Source organism: Anastrepha ludens, chromosome 2 (assembly GCF_028408465.1).
Source record: "Anastrepha ludens isolate Willacy chromosome 2, idAnaLude1.1, whole genome shotgun sequence".
NCBI classification, from domain to species: domain Eukaryota; kingdom Metazoa; phylum Arthropoda; class Insecta; order Diptera; family Tephritidae; genus Anastrepha; species Anastrepha ludens.
Window position 1 is genome coordinate 180,010,537 of NC_071498.1, and position 7,628 is coordinate 180,018,164.

At 40.9% G+C, this 7,628-nt stretch overlaps 1 long non-coding RNA gene across 1 annotated transcript; it reads right to left on the reverse strand.

Moving 5' to 3' along the window:
- Positions 1 to 3,388: 3,388 nt before the first annotated feature.
- On the reverse strand, positions 3,389 to 7,186 carry LOC128860747 (uncharacterized). The gene is made up of 3 exons (XR_008454293.1): positions 7,098 to 7,186; positions 6,879 to 7,041; positions 3,389 to 3,528 (listed from the first exon to the last, which is right to left on the reverse strand). It is a non-coding gene; the product is annotated as an uncharacterized LOC128860747 (long non-coding RNA).
- Positions 7,187 to 7,628: the final 442 nt, after the last annotated feature.

The following is a 7,628-nucleotide window of genomic DNA, read 5'->3' on the forward strand; positions in this document are numbered from 1 at the left end:
GGTAGCAAATGGAAGCTGTTGATGATTCTGATAAGAAGGAAATATGAAAATATCCTGCTGTTGTGTAGACTTTAGTCCTTCACTGTATGTACATATTAAACACCTGCAACGGTTCACTCATTTGGCGTTCTAAGTCACTCGCATAAAACTCTGCTACTTGATCTACATAACGCTAACTCAACATCTGAACTAAAGAGCATGTTTACGAAGAGAGAGAGTGATCTCACTACACTGCAATAACGATAGATGTTTCATTTATTATTATTGTCCATTGTGTTCATAATTCGAAAAGCAATTGATTTGAGTGGCAAATGAATCGATTGGCAATATGGTCGACTTCAACAAATTACCGTTTGTAAATTAGTTTAAAAATATGTAAACATGTAATTGATTTTACTGTTGAGTACTTAGAATATATGTATACGAACATAAATGTAATTAGGTATGTATTAGAAAGAGGTGGAATTTTATGTACATACATATGTATCTAAAAGTTTTTTATTTCATATAACAAAAGTAAATTTAATTCATGAATAAGTTTAATAAATAACAGAAAATATTAGCGTACACTAATTTAATATATTCATATCCATATTATAATGTAAAAACATTATTTGATGCACAGAAAATGAATTGGAACCGATTGCACTTCGCTTCTCTGATATTAAGTTCCTTGCTTTTGAGAAAAGCCTTTCCGAAGCGGCACTACTGGCTGGAATCGCCAGCAGACTATTGGCTACTTTGAAAAGCAAAGGGAATTGTACTTGGTGTAAGCGCCACCATTGAAGGACGTCGAATTCGTCATAATATATGACGCTAGTTGATTCGTATCTGATAATCTCATTATTTATATTATCTTCTTCATTAGAACTTTCAGCTGGTTGTAAAAATGCTGTGAAAAGCTGCGTTTTCCGAGTGGTGGGCGGGTTTTCAGGTGTAGTTTGATGGTCTTGGATGGTCGTATCGTTAAAGTAGCTACACATTAGAGTCTTGCATTCATCTCTTATGAGAGTCTTATCATTTTCGTTGAAAAATATTAACTTGTTTGTTGGCGGGAACAGAAATACGGCAAGTTTGTGATATACTGTAAGATTTTCAAAAACAATGGTGTCCAACAAATTATTTAACTTTTCTTTAAAGTGATTTATGAAAGCTAAGTCACTTTCACGAACTGAACAAGTACCTTTTAGTCTGTTTATGTGGGGTAGTACCAAATGCAGCGTTGGATACTTTTCACCTTCTAGTTCCTTTGATGATTCTTCGAAAATCTCTAATACTTTTAATATTTCCTCTATATAGCTTAAGCTAATACTATTCAACTTAGACAGTTGTTGTTTGGCTTGTAAAATATCAGTAATTTCTGCCCAGTTTTTTTTTACTGAGCTCAGCAAATAAAATATTGAGTTCCACCTGGAGGGTGAAAAGCTTTTTAAGGTCGTTTGTAAACCGGAATTCTCTCCAGATTTCTTAAAAAATTTAACAAGCTTGGTAGCTGCATCACATAGCTCATTGAGCTCAGGAATACTTGTTATTGCTTGTTCCAACACGTTATTCATTAAATGGTTTATGCATGAAATTCTTTTAAAAGGCTCAAAAGCCTTCTTCATATTGCTACCTCTATCAGTCACAAAAACGGATTTATCAATAAGTATATTAGGTCATGAAATTTCAAAATGTTCAACACCTTTCGTTGGATATTTTCCCCTAAAGACAAAATCATAACATAACCGACTGACTATTAAAATAAACTTTACCTGTACATCTTTGTCCTTCAAAGGCGGACAATCCTAATAGCCGATTTATAAGTTCACCATCCTTTGTATAATGTATAGTCAGGGAAACATACGATGTTCTAATATAGTTATCTGTCCAAATATCGGATGTTAAGCCAAAACCTATCTTATTTCCAGTTACAAACTGTAAGTCATTTTTAACTTTTGCCAGAGTTTTGTCATATAAAGTAGATACATTTCTTGATATTGTTGTTGGGTGAGGTAGTAAGGCTTCAACATTGACGTGGAGTCCGTATTTTGCGCCGATTGATACAAGAAACTCTGAGAATTTCAGTAAACCCGAATCCTTTACTATTTGAAAGGGACGGCAATTTGCAATTACCCATTCTGTTAAAATATTTATTCCGACATGCTTCAAATCAGCACTAACTTCTATCTTCGATACAGAAACACTGTCTTTAAAATTTTTATAGCACTTATGTCTTACTAAATTAGAAGTGCTATTTTGATTGAACTTGTATACGTTCCAACAGGTTCTGCACGCAACTATATTATTTAGTTCGTCACCAGTGCTAGTCTTCACCTTGCCAAAAATCTGCCAAACAGTGCTACGCCCTTTTTTATTGCATATTTCGTACTCTTTATTTAAAATTTTCAATTTTATTTCCGAAAAATTTACTTCTTCACTGTTTTCCACATTGCTTGATAATGTGAGGCTATTAGACGGTAACTATAACACATAATTTTAAATACTTAATACTAATATTTTACCAAAATTTGTTTTTTCATCAATAAAATATATGTATATACTTACATCTTCTTCCATTGTAGCGTCGTTATACTTTTTGTTTGAAAAGCAAACGCCAAAGGCATAACAATAGCAACTGTGCAATCGAATAATTCGCGAAGTTTATGATATTCTCTTTTGTTGCAGATGCTACCTCTGTCGTAACTCGAAAGGCAATGAAATTCAGTATAAGACTAAATGCTCACATTTAAAAGAGAAGAGCGCGCTATATTGCATAGCAACTCTTGCTAACACTTGTTGCTGAGTGAATACAGATCGCTGGCTAAACTAACTCAAACCTCACTTCGGCAATGACAACGAATCACAATGTGTTAAAAAAATACGAATTCGCTTATGCAGGAGTTTAGTACATATGTATGTATATATAACGTTTCAAAGTTAGACTGCAAAAACATTTCATTAACATATAATAGCTCGAGCACGCATGGAAAATTCTTATGGTGGAGGTAGTCGCTCTGGGAGCTTAAAATGGTAGTAAGAAATATGCTTCCGCCTGAAGATCCCAACAAATGTCAGCAAATTAATTGAAATCACGCAAGTAAAAGCTTTTGAAAACTTACAGGACAATCTCCTTTTCATGAAATTTTCCATAACCGAATTGCAAAGGGGCTGCCCTATGTCCTCGATAGCCTCACAAATTCCATCTTTGAGGTCTTCAATCGACCCTGGGCTGTTGGCGTACACCTTCTCTTTCACGTGGCCCCAAAAAAAATTCGTTAATCATCTCTCGCAATTGCATCTGTTATTCAAAATAACACCTGTTGATGGAAAACCCTTTATTTGATTGGAATTTCTTACGCCACTTACCGGACTCTTGTTATGCATATAAAGACGCTCACCTCTAAGCTCCAAAGCCGAATAGCGACACAGGATAGTTAACCTGCTGAACAAATGCAAGCAAAATCAGGATCTTCGGTCTTCCAGTTAAATTTTACCACTTAAAAGTTTGCCCAGTTTACTTGAAAAATTAATTGTATCCTTTTCCGTCTTCTTCTTCTTCTTCTTAATTGGCGCTATAACCGCTTACGCGATTTTGGCCGAGTTTAACAAAGCGCGCCAGTCGTTTCTTTCTCGTGCTAACCGGCGCCAGTTGGACACACCAAGTGAAGCCAAGTCCTTCTCCACCTGATCTTTCCAACGCAGAGGAGGCCGCCCTCTTCCTCTGCTACCACCAGCTGGTACCGCATCGAATACTTTCAAAGCCGGAGCGTTTGTATCCATTCGGACGACATGACCCAGCCAACGTAGCCGCTGGATCTTTATTCGCTGCGCTATGTCTATGTCGTCGTAAAGCTCATACAGCTCATCGTTCCATCGTCTGCAATATTCGCTGTTGCCAACGTGCAAAGGCCCAAAAATCTTACGCAGAATCTTTCTCTCGAACACTCCAAGCGTCGCTTCATCGGATGTTGTCATCGTCCACGCTTCTGCGCCATACGTTAGGACGGGCATGATGAGAGTCTTGTAGAGTGTTAGTTTTGTTCGTCGAGAGAGGACTTTACTGCTCAGTTGCCTACTTAGTCCAAAGTAGCACTTGTTGGCAAGAGAGATTCTACGTTGGATTTCAAGGCTGACATTGTTATCGGTGTTAATGCTGGTTCCTAAATAGACGAAGTCTTTTACAACCTCAAAATTATAACTGTCAACAGTGACGTGGGTGCCGATACGCGAGTGCGCCGACTGTTTGTTTGAAGACAGGAGGTACTTCGTTTTGTCCTCGTTCACCACCAGACCCATTCGCTTTGCCTCTTTATCCAGTTTGGAGAAGGCAGAACTAATATAACAGCGCGGTTGTTAAGGCCGATGATGTCAATATCATCGGCATACGCCAGCAATTGTACGCTCTTATAAAAAATTGTGCCTGAGCGATTAAGTTCTGCGGCTCGCACGATGCTCTCCAACATCAGGTTAAAGAAGTCACACGACAGCGAGTCACCCTGTCTGAAACCTCGTTTGGTATCAAACGGCTCGGAGAGGTCCTTTCCAATTCTGACGGCGCTGTTGGTGTTGAGCAACGTCATCTTACATAGCCGTATTAGTTTTGCGGGGATACCAAATTCAGACATCGCGGCATACAGGTAACTCCTTTCCGTACTGTCGAATGCAGCTTTGAAGTCAACGAAAAGATGGTGTGTGTCGATTCTCCTTTCATGGGTCTTTTCCAAGATTTGGCGTATTGAGAATATTTGGTCGATGGTAGACTTTCCAGGTCTGAAGCCACACTGATAAGGTCCAATCAGTTGGTTGACGGTGGGCTTCAGCCTTTCACACAATACGCTCGCTAGAACCTTATAGGCGATATTTAGAAGACTAATCCCGCGGTAATTGGCACAAATTGCAGGATCGCCCTTCTTATGGATTGGGCAGAGCACACTTAAATTCCAATCGGCAGGCATGCTTTCATCCGACCATATTTTGCATAGGAGCTGATGCATGCACCTTACCAGCTCCTCGCCGCCATGTTTGAATAGCTCAGCCGGCAGTCCGTCGGCCCCCGCGGCTTTGTTGTTCTTTAGCCGCGTTATCGCTATTCTCACCTCGTCATGATCGGGTAGCGGAACGACAATTCCGTCGTCAACGATTGGGGTATCGGGATCTTCACTTTCTCGGTGACATGCGCAGCTGTCACTGTTTAATAGGTTCGAGAAGTGTTCCCTCCATAATTTAAGATTGCTCTGTACGTCGGTCACCAGTTCGCCGTCTTTGTTCTTACAGGAAAACGCCCCGGTCTTAAAACCTTCTGTAAGCCGCCGAACTTTCTGGTAGAATTTTCGGGCGTTGTTCCTGTTGGCCAGCATCTCAAGCTCTTCGCACTCACGTATTTCGGCCTCTCGTTTCTTCTGTCGGATAATACGTCTCTCTTCCTTTTTCAGCTCTCTGTAGCGATCCCACATGGCTCGCGTTGCGCCCGATCACAGCGTGGCTCTATAGGCGGCATCCTTTCTTTCTGCGGCAGCATGACATTCCTCGTCGTACCAATTGTTTTTTCGGGCTCGCCGGAATCCGATTTCTTCTTCGGCGGCGGTACGTAGAGAACGAGAAATGTTGCTCCATTGTTCGTGGATGCCGGTTTGTTGGGCAGTACTCTCTGAGAGCAGGAGTGAGAGTCGAGTGGCGAATCTTCTGGCTGTCTGTTGTGATTGCAGCTTTTCGAGGTCGAACATTCTTTGCGTAGGTAGATGCACGTTTTTTGCTGCACAGAGGCGCATGCGCAGTTTGGCTGCAACAAGGTAGTGATCCGAGTCAATGTTGGGTCCTCGGATCGTACGTACATCTAATACACTAGAAGCGTGTCTTCCATCTATCACAACATGATCGATCTGGTTTCGCGTTTTTCGATCAGGGGACAGCCAGGTAGCTTGGTGTATCTTTTTATGCTGGAATCTGGTGCTGCAGACTACCATGTTTCGGGCCCCGGCGAAGTCGATCAGCCTCTGTCCGTTACCAGATGTTTCGTTGTGTAGGCTGAATTTTCCGACTGTGGGACCAAAAATTCCCTACTTCCCCACCCTGGCGTTGAAGTCGCCAAGCACGATTTTTATGTCGTGGCGGGGGCAGCGCTCATAGGGACGTTCCAGGCGCTCATAGAAAGAATCTTTGGTCGCATCGTCCTTCTCTTCCGTCGGGGCGTGGGCGCAAATTAGCGATATGTTAAAAAAACGGGCTTTGATGCGGATTGTTGCGAGACGCTCGTCCACCGGAGTGAACGACAGTACTTGGCGACGAAGTCTCTCTCCCACAACAAATCCGACACCGAATTTGCGCTCCTTTACATGGCAGCTGTAGTAGACGTCGCAAGGTCCTATGGTTTTCTTTCCTTGCCCCGTCCATCGCATCTCTTGGATGGCAGTGATGTCAGCCTTTACTCTCACGAGGACATCAACCAGCCGGGCAGAGGCACCCTCCCCATTAAGGGACCGGACATTCCAGGTGCATGCCCTCAAATCATAGTCCTTAGTTCGTTTGCAGGGGTCGTCATCAGTATAGGGAGGTCTCATCCGAGGCTTTTTTAAAGTTTTCATTGGGGGCGATTTTTAAGTGGCGGGTCCCAAACCCAACGCACAACCAGCTATCCTGGAATGTTTCGCCTTCTCACTTTAGCTCACTCCCGAACGGGTGTTCGGAAGCTACCCAGAGGATACGTGGGCTAATCCCGGCCGTTGTGAGCTGCTTGAACCATATGCAGAAGAATCGTCCTGGCCACTCCCAAGTGAATGGCGATCAGTAACTTTCCCCACTTGCGTGGACTTCTACACATGGAACCATCCTTTTCCGTCTAAGTTAATAAAATGAAGTCTATGATACTTATGAAAAACAAATACAAAACCTCAAACCACCTAATAATTGGCCCTTATATTTCGATCATCATAAAATTCTTGACTGCGTTTTGGCTCGGTACATAATATGCCAACACCAACCCGGGTACGACTGGGACGTTTGGAGCTTGGTGCCCTTTGCGGTCAGGCGGCGTAATTAGGTCATATTTTTTCGAAAGTCCGGCTGGAAATGAAGTTACGGTGAATGGATTGCGCTATGGGGAGTTGTTAAGTACTGACTTTTGGAATTTATTGATGGTATGGATGTCACCGTTAGCTTTCCGTGAAACAATGTCAACGCTCTGTTTTTGATGACCAAAATTTGTCATATTGTTCCTAAAATAGGTTAAATGTTATTGAGTAAATATATAAACAGATGTTTTTCTTTAAACATTCCACTATATACTTTTACTAAGTTGGATAACTTAGTGAACAAATAAAAATTAAGTGGGGTAAACCAGCAATTAAAAAAATTAGTTCATGGACTATGGAGCAATACAAAATTCTTTACTATAGAAATTAATAGTTAACCTTTTATTACCTTACCTGGAAAGTACTTCTTTGTTTGCCTTAGCATTTTAGATTTTTTTTTTTTTACTTTTTCAGTGGACTTCACACCCTTATACTTAAAAATCAAGTAAAGCATAAAACTAAAATTTCTTATATAGGTATGAGCCCTTGGTTTTGAAAGTGGTGTAAGTCAAAAATTTTAAAAATGTAGTTTATCAGCTATTTCATATAAAATCTTAATAAAATAACATAATCTGAAGA